The 14,767-nt window shown below is 33.9% G+C and overlaps 2 pseudogenes; one reads left to right on the forward strand and one right to left on the reverse strand.

Moving 5' to 3' along the window:
• Positions 1–324: 324 nt before the first annotated feature.
• LOC138943876 (uncharacterized) lies at positions 325–4,811 on the reverse strand (annotated as a pseudogene).
• Positions 4,812–5,897: 1,086 nt separating this feature from the next.
• Positions 5,898–9,095, forward strand: LOC138943875 (uncharacterized; annotated as a pseudogene).
• The last annotated feature ends 5,672 nt before the right edge of the window (positions 9,096–14,767 follow it).

Consider the following 14,767-nt stretch of genomic DNA (forward strand, 5'->3'; position numbering starts at 1 on the left):
CATTATATGTATAATATATATATATAATATATATTTTTTTTTATCGTATAGGTAAATGTTTATGTATTGTAATAAAGATTTACAATACATTGTTTGTCTCGATTGTAACAGAGTAATGTATTTTTACAATATTCTAAATATTTAAAACATAGAATGGACCCCTTCCCGTCCATTCTCGTGAGAACGCAACCAATATGTTTTTCGTCTCTCCGATTATAATTTGCAATCGAGATTGATGCCGCTTTTTCTGGTCAGTTGTAAAATATAGATTTTTCAAGTCTATATTTGTAGCATAGATTTTTTTTAATAAAAAATTATTTTTTATTATTTTGGAAAAGGCGAGAGTTTATTGCTTTCTAGAATTGTATAGAAATGTTCTCTAATGCATTTTACATTTTTGGAGTATTTTTCCACGCAAGGATTGCCTCCTAAGGCTATAGTCGTGGCGAAGGCGGCAGCAAAAATTCCACAACATATACCATCAGGTTGTGTTTGAACCTTTTCAAAAATTATGTCACTCGAGCTTATTGTTGGATAACGAAGATGTATATAATTTTTTTCTTTAGCGACCAATTTATCGTATGTACAGCCAGGTAAACTATCGTACACGCGAAGTTTGGTGCCCTCAATGAAAATACATCTCCAATGATTACTGCAATTCCCTCCAATTATTTGTAAGCTATTATCACTACGACTAGCTTTAATCATGTGAGGATATTCTAAATAAAGCACACTTTGCGTTTCGAAATGAGAAGTTTCTCTTATGATACGCAAAAATAGATCCAACGATTCATCGTTTAATTGGCTTGTCATACGCAAGACATTATCCTTTACCAAATAAAGATGAGCAATTGTGTTTAACAGTTTTTAATTTCTTTTTATATCGTCTTCAGATATATCTCGCTCGTTACTAGAATAACTTGTGATAATGCTATCATCATCTTCTTCTTTATTCAGAGCAATATCAGCAGTATCAGTAATTTTTGTTTCTATTAACGAAACGTTCGGTTTGAATTGTTTGCTCTCTTGTATGCCATTTTCGCTTTCTACTATATTTCGTTTCTTTGTTCGACTCATTGTCACTATTTTTTTTGCTGCTTCTTCTTTAGCTTCTATAATATATCTTGGATCTCTGATTGGCATATGCCTATTATGACGACTATCCAAGATTTCTGGAAGCATGCATTCGTTATAGAAACGTGTTAAGTAAGGTAGCATTTGATTTCTCCAAAAGATATTGTCTGCATCAATGCGCAATATTTTCATGCTTTGTGGAGTCCAAACAGCAAAAATACAATATTCTCGCCGTGTTATGTTCAACTGACCTTGAACTTGATAAAAATATCGATGATTTCTATTCATTTTGTGTGGATCTTTTTTATCAAAGATACCTTTCAAAGAAGGTAATGTTTCTACAGCTGTTTCTGCTGTCAAATGCTCAGCTGATAGAGGACATTTTATTTCCACTAGACCATTTTCGTCAATAATTCCGTCAGGAGAAGCACTCAAGCACGGATTTTCAGTATCAATAAATAATTCGCAACGTTTTATTTCTTTATTTAATTTTTCAGCCAATTAGTCTCTTGCTACTTTTTCGTTTTCGCGACCATATTTTAGGGCTGCGGTATCAATAAACGAAGGATATAAAATGGCTTTTAATGTTGCTGCGCAAGACGTTGTCGGTCTCATGCGACATACAGTTCCAAAATTGGATGCGGTCAACATTTCTCGTCTCAATGATAACCATAATTCCGAGTCACTTTGGTTCCTCGTATCGAATTCAATTTTCTTCCAGTTTCTCGCATTTTCGGACAACTTTTCTAAATGATTTTGCCGAAGTTGCTCAAATACATCAGATAGAAGATCTGGTTTTTGAGACTGCGGACCATAATAACAATCTGTTCCTGTCTCTCGTTTGAAATTTGTTTGCCTTCCTTGCACTTCTCGAGATTCTCTGGTTTTCGCAATTTTTTTTGTCGATTCTTTTCTACATTCTCAACAATAGGTGGAACAGTTTTATCCATGCTCTTATGTAATTCTGTAAGTACTTGTTGCGTATTAAATTGCACAGCTGCTGCCGCAACTCTGGCATTGTAAGAGCCTCGCTTACCAAAATGAATGCGCTTTCCACCAATTTCTTTGCAGATTATCGAATTAAATGATTCTGCAGGATTATTAGTTAAATTCAGCAGATATGTGATAGCGCTTTCTATTTTTTGATACAGGCCATGTATTTTCAACAATGGAACATAATTTTTGTTCGTTTTATTATCCTTCTCTTCGCATATACCGCGTGCTTCGCATCGCTTATGTTCGCCAAAAACATGGCTAGGAATGTTCAATATGTATATCTTTCTGCAATTCCATAGCCTTACAATGTTGAAGTGTTTGTTGATCTTTTCTTCGTAGCTCGGCTGCTGTTTCTACTTCTTTTCTGATGTTTTTCATGTTTTTCACAACATTTCGCAATTCTGTAAAGCCACGCTGCCTCTGCGTTTTTGACTGAGTCATCTCTGCCACAGCTTTGAGCTTTTTACATAAATTGCGAAGTAAATGATTTGTGCATTCTACTTTTTTTACTGTGACCATCTGTTCACTATATGGTCTGTTATCAATAATGGTCTGATAAACGTTACTGTCACCGTCGGCAATAACTGTTTTATAAATCAGCCCATGCATTTCGAGGCTATAATTAAAACCTTCCGCGATGGCATCGCTCTCCATCCTTGTGGAGCTTTCGTTACGATTAAAATTTTTATAGCATTTGTGAGCTTTTGATTCGATACCTTTTCGTTCTGCCATATCACATACTGCACAAAATTTATTGCGGACACCAACAAAGAGAATCTTTTTCGTACGGTAACCAATTATGGCTCCAATACCGGAAGGAGAATTGTAGGCATTGCCATACGATCTCTTCATCCAACTACAATCCGCTACAACTGTTATATACGGAATACCGTTTATAACTTCGTTTCTTTCAAGAGCGAGTTGTTTTTCAACTTCGCCAGCCTTTTTCATACTTTCTATTGCTGTTTTTTGAAAAGCATCGACTAACTTTTCTCTATTTTCTATGTACCTTGGCTCGGTCATACAAGGAATATTGATGGCTGTACACTGCTCATTCAGCTTGTAACGCGGTCACCTCGCTCGACGCTCGGATCGGCTCGTCGGTGTCAGGGTTCGAGAGGAGGGGAGACTCAAGCTTACGAAACACAATAGAAGTAGAAAAGATAGTTTATTTAAATAAAGATATGTACAAAGTAGCGTGCAGGGCCAGGCGATGTTGGTCAGCGTGCGGTCGGCAGAAAGCTGCTGTCAGGCGCGGGTGTGCAAAGCGGTACGCGACGAGAAACGCAAGGCGGTACGCGGCGAGAAACGCAAAGCGGTACGCGGCGAGAAACGCGGCTTAATCGCGATGGTGCGGCTTTATTTACAGACGAGCTTAAGATTACGGCACGGTTATAACTAGCAGGCTCTTAGGTCTAGCAGGCTTATTTCTAGCGGACTTATTATTAGCAGGCTTTTACTACGACGCGGTTAGAACTAGCGGACTTATGGCTAACGGTCTTAAGGCTACGACGCGATATCTACAGGCGGCTTATTACTACGGTTAGGCTAGGTAGGTGGGTATTGCCGACAGGCCCGAGTGTCACGTCGGGTCCGGCCTTGGCAACGGAGACCGGCGAAACCCGGTAGGGCTGAGCGAAACCTCAGCCCGGGTAGGTGCTAGGAGCCGGCGAAACCCGACAGGGCTAAGAGAAACCTTAGCCCGAGGAGCGGTGACAGGAGCCGGCGAAACCCGACAGGGCTAAGAGAAACCTTAGCCCGAGGAGCGGTGACAGGAGCCGGCGAAACCCGACAGGGCTAAGAGAAACCTTAGCCCGAGGAGGTAGTAGGCACTGGTCAGGTCGGTGTCGGGAGCTGGATGTCGGGATAGGATCTGGTCCTGATGCCTCGGCCGGCCGGGCTTATATACCCGGCCGGGGCCTCCCACTATACCGTCGGCCGGGAGTGGGGTCGATTCCGCGTGGGGAACCGTGAGAGAGATACGGCGTGTCGAGAGCGAGAGCGCATGCCCGGCGAGATAGCGCGCCTAGTGTGAGTGGGATGGTGCGTGTGGCATGCGTGCGAGCGAGAGAGCGTGCGCGGTGGTTGTGCGAGCGGGATAGGTAGAGTAGGGTAGAGTAAGCGAGGCAGATATGTTATTGTATGTACATATGTATATTTCGCCGTAGTAACGGCCCTGCCGTTACAAGCTGAGCATAACCAATTCTTACTGTAACAGTTCCTGTTACAGCAGCTATATTAATGTCCATTATTTTCTGCTCTTCGGGTTCCGACCAGAAGTCGGCTTCAGTATGGCATATTTGGCACTTGAAGTACATACGCGTTTTTAACCCTTTGTCAGAAGTGTGGGTGAGTTTCCAATCTTCAAATCGGCACTCTATTCCTCGCATGTGGTTATTAAATGTTCTGTGGATTTCTTTCCACATATGAGAAAGATCGACAATGCGACGGCCTTGAGGCATGCTTTCCTGGATACGATTTGTATCCAGAGGGCCATTACCGATAACAAAATAATTGTCATCTTCGCAAAATTCGACATTTTGACTACACGTACCTGTATTTGAATTTAACTCCAGGCATTGCATCGTGGGTACTAACGATTGGATATTAACTTTCGAATCCATCGTATCGGATAATAATTCCACCGATTTCTGATAACCGATGGATTCGTTGTTAGTATTCTTAGGCGTGCTATTCCTGGAGTCATTTTCCTCTTGTCTCTCCAGCTTCAGCATCTGTCGCCTGCAAAAAAAAATAATGTTAAAATATTGTTAAAAAAATAAGATGGGTCAGTTATTATATCATTATATATAATCAAGAAAAAAGTAAAATTTCTAAAAAATAAATGCGGTCTCTTGTTTATAAATCTATATCTAATTGAAAACTATATTATATTATACAATAGATAATGTTTTACAACATAAATGTCTTATTTTTTATAATAACCAGAGGACACATATACCATATAAACCGTATCTGGTGTGAAGAACAACCAGTTCACGAATAGATGCTTTCTGGTATAAAATATCTTTTTTAAAAAACCAGAACGCACATGCAAATCATTCTGGGAGAAGATATTTTTTATAAGCAATTAGCAGACGAATATATCGTCTCTGGTATAAAATATTTTTTTCTGCTACTACTTTATAACTATTATTACTACTAACTACTATTTATTACTACTATTTCTACTACTAACTACTATATGTGCAAGAGATTGCTTTATTTTTCAGAAATTACTATTTTTTCGGAATTATTATATATATATATATATATGTATATACATATTAATATAATATCATATAAATTATAGCTGCATCAGTATCTTTGCTTATATGTATAGCATATACATTATACAAAAATAACCTTAAAAAAAATACGTTGAATATTTACCTGTCAGTCCTGCTTCTTATTCTCTCTTCAATAAGAGTTAAAATTATCTGGACAGTGCATTTGCGAAACCGAAACCGTTTTACAAATTCTACATTATCATATTCGTTAAATAAATCTGGACGCGGACGAACTGTATATCATTTGCGAATCATCACTATTATTTCTTTATCAGATTCTTCATCATAATTTTCGTCACCATACAGAAGTTGATTTTCGCACAAACCCGGTTCCATTTTTGGTATCGTGATACTTAAATTCTTTATCGTAAATAATTAATATATTAAATCGATAAAATTTCGGATAATCTAACCAACGCATCTCCCACTGTATGTGCTTTCTATCCCCATCACATACTTATCTGTCAGATAAGTGGTTTACACGGTATCGAGAGTGCCGTGTAATTTATCTTTTGGTACTGGTCATTTACCAGGAAGATGAATTTTACCGAAAAGTAGAACAACGCAAATCAGATTTTTAACCATTAGATAAATTACCTTATAGTTTATCTGAAGATGAAACAACCGACCCTAAATATTGTAAAACGTTTGAGACTTTGATTAAACGTTCAACAGACACACGACGGCATATTTGTGTATTATGTGAGAAATTGTGTTATAAAAAAAATGTTTCTAAAGTCAATAATATTCAAACACAAATAAACATTTAAATTTGGAGAGATTTAATGATACATATAACAACAAAAAATTAATGCGGAATACATTTGTAATTACTGTGTAGGCAAATTTTGTAAAGGGCTAATGCCTACGTATTGCATTTTGAATAATCTCTTCACAGCTGAAGTGCCCGAAATAATATCATCTCTTAACACATTTGACTTATCTCTTAACACATGTTCTACTATTCACTCAGTAAACAATAATCACGAATTAAATATTTTAATTAGAAATATCTCGACAAAATCAAAGATTATGTAGGAAGAGATAGTTGATATTAAAAAATTATTTGGCGCTTTAACAAGGTTAAAGCGCAGCAATACTTTATATTCTCATATTATATTGCCAAATAATCACAATGATTTATGTTTCGCAAAATTAAAAAATTCAGAATTCCAAATAAAAGAGATACAAAATAATATAGAAGCGATATTGGATGACGAGCCTGAATTATTAAATGATCCGATAAAAGAAATCAAAAATGATATAAAAGTTACATTAGAGTATTAGAGAATCAATAGAAAGCAATGCTAACTCAAATTTCGGATGAGAGTGATGGCTATTATGAACAATATATTATTTATGCCTTATATGAAACGAAAGCAAATAAAACTGCGACAACCTTATATCAAATGTTAAAAATTCAGGACTTGCCTTTGGATAATCGTGAACAATATTTAGATTTAATATGTTTTCCAGATGTTACGCCCTGCCGACTCCACGATTCCTTCCTTCCGCGAAATTGCGGCAAGGATCGTCGATTGACAATAAAAATAAGTCTTTCGGTAAATAGAACATCTTGCACCACATAACGTTTTAAACTTTAAACATTTCATCATTTATCAGTAAATATATCTATGAGTAACCACGAGAAAAACAAAAAGAAATTAAGCCGATCAATAGATATTCCATATATAGACTTTCCAGTGAAAGAACAAATAAACAGCGAAAAGACGATGAAAACATCTTACGAAATATCTAACAAAATAACCGCATCATCATCGATAGAAATCATAGACCTTTGCTATTCACCTCAAAATCACGTGTGCAAAGGTCCATCGGAAAATGTTCACCTTCGACCAATCGACGAACTATAAAAAGGGAGCCCGCGAGACTCCGCTCTCTCAGTTTTTTATCAGAGTCATCCGGTTAACGAATCAGTCCGGCCCGTCTTGTTCAACAGCATCTCTCTCGACCACGAACGACGATCTACGAGTTAAGCTGCCCGCCCGTCCTCTACTTAAAAAGAGTAAGTCGCTACCAAGCAATTTTCCCTTACGCAAATTCCAACCAGGAATCATCACTTATAATTTTCCATAGTGAAAAAGATCGTCTTGCGTATTTCAATCAAGCGACTTTGTTCGCGAACCAAGTACGTGCATCGAGTTTATCGCAGGACTCGGAGGGCGTTGGCGCAAGCTGACTCAAAAACGATTAGGATAGCTAACCAATATATCGCTAGAATCAACAACAATTTAATCAAAGTAAATGGAATTGTTAGAATAATTAATAGAATTAACAACCACGATTACGATTACATACACACCTACAGACATTCTAGCGACCTCGTTACTCCAAGTTCTCCTCCCTATTTTTCCCCCTCCTACTCCCCTGAATATTCTTCCTTGCCTTCTCCAAATCTACCCCCCTCCCCGCGATCATTCTCTTCACTTTCAACAGTGATCCTTGATAATTCTCTCCCTCCCTCTCCTGAATTGGATTACATAGTCAAAGCAATCCAAGAATTTATCGATAAGCTTCCTGACTTGGAAGCAGCATCGTCCTACCAGGATTAACACAATTTAAGGATCTCTATATCTCCTTCGTTTAATAACCCATTTTCTCACTGACCTACTTTTACACTATATTTTTATTTTTTTTTGAAAAATAATAGAAGATATTGTATTTACCAGTCAGAATTCTAATCTTAACGATAGAGCCTTTTCCAACTCAGTCTGGCTGACGTCCCCTGAACTATTGTAATACCCGCGGAGCGATAAGCTCAACCACACACAGACACTCTCACTCACACGATAAATGTTATCACTTTCTACAAATATATATATCATGTATTCGAACCTTTTATTTTTCTAATGAATAAAATTATATTTTATTTAATTAATTAAACAATTCTTAACCTCTCTCTCGTTCCCAGTACGAAGATCGCACTAGGTCCCATTCCGCGTAAAAGGGATTAAATTCCCTGACCGAAAAGGGACCACCGAGCGAACGTCTGAATAAATAGCGTAATAGCGACCCGAACGGTCGTTTACCTGGCTTTCAGACTTAAGAGTTCGTTTGACCCGACTCTTACGCCGCAAAGCGTCTGATTTCGGGATAACTAAGATAGTTGTTAAACCCTTCCATCGACTCATCCTTTTTCGAGTCTGGACGTAACACAGATTTATATCCTTTTGGTATATTAACGGACAACATGAGAATAGGCAAGTCAAACTTTTTGATCATGAATTTGTTAAATGTCGTTTGACATCTAAACATCTACAGTACAGACTAAATCAACAATATTTATTTTATTTATTGAACAATGCAAATATTTGTCAATTAAGTCGTGGAATTTATCATAAAATGAACGTAATTAATCCGCCAGTTCGTTATACGGCTACAGAATATTTAGAAGCAATGTCGGAAGAATTGTTGGAATCTAATTTGAATATAATATTTGTCACACTTCAGAATACAGAGCAATATTGGCGTAAACCGAGAAGCGATTTAAATTGTATGACGCAGCATTATGGACCTGCGATATGGTTTTTAACATTAAGTCCGAGTGAGTGGTTATGAGAAGATTTAGGTGAATATATTCGTGAGTTAAATGGATGGCATGATACTTCCTTATGCATTAGCGTAATTGTGGCTAGAGATCCAGTATCAACATCCAAGTTTCTTGATAATAAGATTCGGGCAATAATCATTATCCACATAGACCCAACAAACTAAAAAATATGTCCATGACTAGAAAATATATCTATGAGACAATGGTACAATACCTCGAAAATCAAACCGAAAAATGAGGATATTGAATATTATAAAATAGATAATGGTTATTATCTTAAACGGCAACAGCGTGGATATCTTATTAATCATTATAGATATGATGTTAATACACAGCCAGAAAATTATTTCTTTTGATTATTACTTATGTTTCAACCATAGCGAAAATTAGAGGATCTTAGAAATGAATGCGATACTTATGCCGAATCGTTTCATAAAGTAAAATTGCATCTTGTAGAAGTATTGCAATATCAGGAAAGAATAGAAGAATTGCAAAAAGCACTTGAAACTGCAAAAGAGTTAGTTCAGTAATGCTTAGATGACGATTTACAAAAACAGCAGTCTCAGAATGATCTTGAAAATCCGATAGGTGTTCAAAATATAGAGGTTGTGTAATAATAACATTATTGTGTACGTTTGATAAGGAATTATTGACATAATAATTCAACGCGCGTCTTCAAAGTCATTGACTTAAAAGTTATTTAATTGCTTATTGAGAAGCAAATAATGTAATACGAAAGTTAATTACGCTAGTCATTTCGTTCTTGTGTACAGCGTACTATTTAAGTAAGAACAATTTATTTAATTAAAATGGAAAGATTAACTTTGGAAGATAAAATTAATATTGTTGTGTCCGCGGATCGGAATCGAGATAAATCGAATCACGCAAGACACAACCAGCACTCACACTTTGCGTCGTATTCACGGAAATAAAGAACAGAGAATATCGTTAATAATCTTAAACACGTCCGCGCGGATTCACATCTGTTACCAGATCAAGATGGCGACTCAAAACACACACAAGATGACCGCCGTTGTTTAACCACAAATTCCCTGGCAACGCGTTTAGAGACGATCTCTCGGAGACGGGTATAATCCAGTGATGCAACAATATGATTTTTATTTATGGTGAATCTCGAAGAAACATTTATGGAGCACAAAATTTATACGCATTACGATATCCTCAGAGAAATATTCCATTACGTTGTTCATTTTATCGTGTTGTGAAACAATTTTCAAAAAATGAAGATGTTCGTGAAAAAGAAAGAAAACGATCAAGGACTGCAATGTCACTAGCGAAAATAATGAAACTATCGTATTAGCAGCAATAGCCAGGAATCTACAAATATTGTATCTTGTCGTAGTATTTCTTGCAATACTGGAATATCTCGAAGAAGTGTTTTGCGAATACTTAAACGTAATAAATTCCACCCGTATCACATCTCATTACATCAACAGCTAAGTACTGATTTTCAAAATCGAGTGACGTTTTGTCGTTGGGCGCAACGAAAAATAGAAAGAAGTAACAATTTTTTCCTTTCTGTCTTATTTTCTGATGAATCAACTTTCACAAATTGTGGAGAAGTCAATCAACATAACATGCATTACTGGGCTGTGGATAATCCAAGATGGTTACGAGAAGTTGAACATCACCGGCCATGAAGTATTAACGTATGGTACGGAATTATTGGTGATACATTAAATGGACCTTACTTCTTTGAATGGACAAAAGTATAGAGATTTTTTAGATCAAGAACTACAATTACTACTCGATGAACTACCTTACGAACTAAGAATGCGTATGTGGTTTCAGCAAGATGGTAGTACAGCGCACTTTTCACGTCAAGCTCGAAAAATATTAGATAGAGATTATAATAATAGGTGGATAGGACGAGGAGGAACGGTTCAGTGGCCTGCCCGTTCACCAGATTTAACATATTCAGATTTTTTTTTGTGGGAGTTTCTTAAAGGAATCGTATATCAAGATGTACCACAACTACGCCATAAAATATGAAAGAATGTATTAAAAATGCTTGTCGCGATATTGATAGGATGACTTTGTTGAACGTTCATCAATCTCTCATTAAATATATTCAAAAGTGTATTGACGTTGATGGTCATCATTTTGAGCATTTAATAAAATAAAATTTATTTCTTACAATTAATTGTATTATTTTCTTTAAACTATTTTTTGATGTCTCTCATTTTTTGAGCTTAAGATATTAAGGTAACATTATTGCAAAATAAATAATTTTATGAAATATTTCATAGTTTATGTAAAATTACATCCAAGTAAAGTAATGAAATACAATATAAAATATCTCGTAAACTATCAAACTTTTAGCCATCATACCTTTATAACTTTTTATGTAGAATATTGCAGGGAATCGATTTATGTAAAAAAATTGAGTTGTTTCTATTTTAAGAAATAAGATTGAGATTGAAATCTCCGAAGCGCTTCCACCCAAGGTCAAACTAATGGCACCATCTTATGAGCCCCTTAGAACCGAACAACTTTTGTGTGAAATATTTCTTTCTATCTTGCTTTATTTTTTAGATATTTAGGTGTCTCAATATAAATGCCCCACCCTATATACAGGATGTAACATTGCGCCCGTCTCAGCAATTTTTTGAGGAAACAAAGCATTTCCGTGAAAAATGTTTCATGCAAAAGTTGTAGAGTTTTAAGTGGCGTACTACATAATAATATTAGTATGATCTCGAATGGCATCGTCAAGGTCATATAAAAATCACTTTGAATTTTTTTAATGGAACCCCCTATTTTTCATTACATATTCTTATGGCTTACCTCGAGAGCTTTTCAAAACGCTATAAAGTATTGTTTTATTAGTACTCTTTGAGTTATTTTATATTTTATTCTGACATATTTTGATATAAAAAATTAAATATTTCGTAAAACATTTAGTTTTCGATGATCTTACCGTAATATTTTTATATGCAGAATAATGAAACAAATCAATTAGTATAAAAGAATAATTGTTTCTAAGAAAATTATATACAATGTATTTCTTTAAACAATTTGTTTTTTTTTCTTTAAATATATATATATTTTTTTTTTTGCACTAATTGATTTGTCTCATTATTCTGTACATAAGATTATCGAAATGTTTTACGAGATATTTAATTTTTTGTATCAAAATATGTCAAATAAAATATATAATAACTCAAAAAGTACTTAATTAAAAAATACTTTATCATAGTGTTTTAGAAAGCTCTCGAGGTAAGCTATAAGAATGAAAAATAGGAGGTTCCATTTAAAAAATTCAAAGTGATTTTTATATGACCTTTATATATGGTGCTAATCAAGATCATACTAATATTATTATATAGTACGCCACTTAGAGCTCTACAACTTTTGCATGAAACATTTTTCACGAAAATGCGTTGTTTCCTCAAAAAATTGCTGATACGGGCCCTCTGTTACACCCTGTATATAATATATTTTTTTTAATTATGTATGTAAATGATAATATATGTAGATAATATATAGGGGAAAGTTGGGTAAAACCAGGTAGGCGGATCAAATCGGGTGACTCTGTTTTTTTCGTAATAAATGCTGTTATCTATGTCTAACTTATATTATTAGTTATAAATTGGCGCTATCATTATTTTAAAACAAATTGTGCTCCTGTGCACACGATATTTCTTTTTCAATAGAAATTCAAAGTTTTTGGCCCACAAAAGATCGTTATCGCAAGAATCGAGTCGTCGTGCACTTTTTCTGTTTAGAGCATCTGTTTCTGTTGCGGTAAGTGCAACATAGTATTCCGTACATATTAGAGTATAGTATACCATATTAGTTTTGATAGGCACTTTGTATGCGGGAATACCGCCGTATTTGTTACTTTCCTTGTATTGGGGCAAAACCGGGTATATACTTAGATATTTGATATAATGAAAAGAGGGAGACCTGTTATCCTGACTTTGTGTCCCTACAAAAAGTAGTCAAAAACTAAAACTAACGTTCAGAAAAAGAAACCACTAAAAAAAGCTTTTTGAAATCCCTGAAGTTAAAAAGTTAAATAAAAAAGTCCTGCAGCAATGTCGAACAAGAGGATATCTTTATTTGTGTTTCTTGTCAATATAATAATCTTTATATTCTTTTGATTAAAATAAATCTAGATTTTGTACTTACACGGTGTTTTGCGTATTTTCAAATGGGTACCCGGTATGACTACTGGTAGGACAAAACCGGATACTTTGACTTCTCCACAAAATCTTGTTATTCTTAGTAACCAAATATTTTTTTCAGCAACTAGCCTTATTTTCTTATAGTTTAAGGTTCATTAAAAACTAGTAACGATCGGTAAAATTTTTTTACTCTCAGATTTTTTGTAGGAAGACAAATCTAATAAGGTACCCGGTTTTACCCTATTTTCCCATATAATTGAAATTTTAGTAGATTTATAAATTATTATATATATGTTCTTGATACATGCCTTTTGTATAAAACTTAATAAAATTTTATATAAAATGTAAATATTTAATATAATAATACTTTTATTATATGAATGATGCAAATAATTTTCACTTAATATGAGATATTGTACAATAAATTTGTACAATAAATATGAGATATTGTACAATAAATTTGGGACAATGTTTTAATGCGACCCGGACACGACAAGTTTTTATATTGGGTATGTATATGTATATATATATATATTTATTTATTTATTTATTTGCGATATATATATATATATGTTTGTAAAAAATATATATATATATATATATATATATATATATATATATATGTATATATACATATTTGTAATATATACATATATATAATTACATATATCTATGTCAAAATATTTTAGAATTAAATATCTAATAAATTTTCTAAATTTGTTCCTCACTTCTATATTTTTATAAAATAAATTTATATCTTTAATAAACTTTTCTAGTAAATGAAACTCTAAAAAATTTTCTTTTTAAAAAAAGGTAAAAAAAGGCGCCAAGTACATGCATTAATTGTGAAAAATTGGTATAAATATTTATTTAAAAAATTATGTATATATATATATATATGTATATATATATGTATTTATATATATATTTATGTATATTATATGTATATATATATATATATATATATATATATATATATATATATATAACAAATATTTCAAATTAAATATCTAATCAATCTCCTAAATTTGTTTCTCTTTCTCCTTTATTTGTATTAAATAAATTGATATCTTCAATAAACTTGTCTAGTATATAAAATTACATTTAATCTTAATATTTGATAAATGTTTTTTGCATCATACATAAATATTCTGTTTAGAAATTCAATATTAAATTTATTTTGCATATTTATGTTCAATTATATTATAGACAGATTGTTTCTAATATAATTTTATCAATTCCATTTAATATGCATAAAATGCATAAAAATTTAATTTTTCAGTGAATGTTACATACAGTCTTTATAATTTTTAATCTTCTTAAAAATTTGTTTTTTTTTTAAGTTGTTGAAAAGCTTACTATTTAAATTTATATTGCGGCCAAAGAGCCTGATGTCTGAGCGCACCGCAATTACTTTTCAAGGATTATAAATATGTTTTCTCGCGAATGCTATACATGGGCACAATCAGTACCGCCATTATGTTGCGAGATGGCTCTGCGGCGAACTTTTTCCGCAGTCAAAATTCTGCCACGGAAGGCATATAAGGCGATTAAACGCTCAAAATAATAACTTTTCTGTTGAAAATACGTGGTTTATGTGAATCATAAGGTCGTTATAGTTTTGATGTGTATAGAAATAAATAAATATATATGTATTGTCCGTTGTTAGTTGCCAACTGTATATT

This window comes from Polyergus mexicanus, unplaced genomic scaffold, assembly GCF_030449975.1.
Source record: "Polyergus mexicanus isolate NDT 795.1 unplaced genomic scaffold, iyPolMexi1.0 SCAF_50, whole genome shotgun sequence".
Taxonomy (NCBI): Eukaryota; Metazoa; Arthropoda; class Insecta; order Hymenoptera; family Formicidae; genus Polyergus; species Polyergus mexicanus.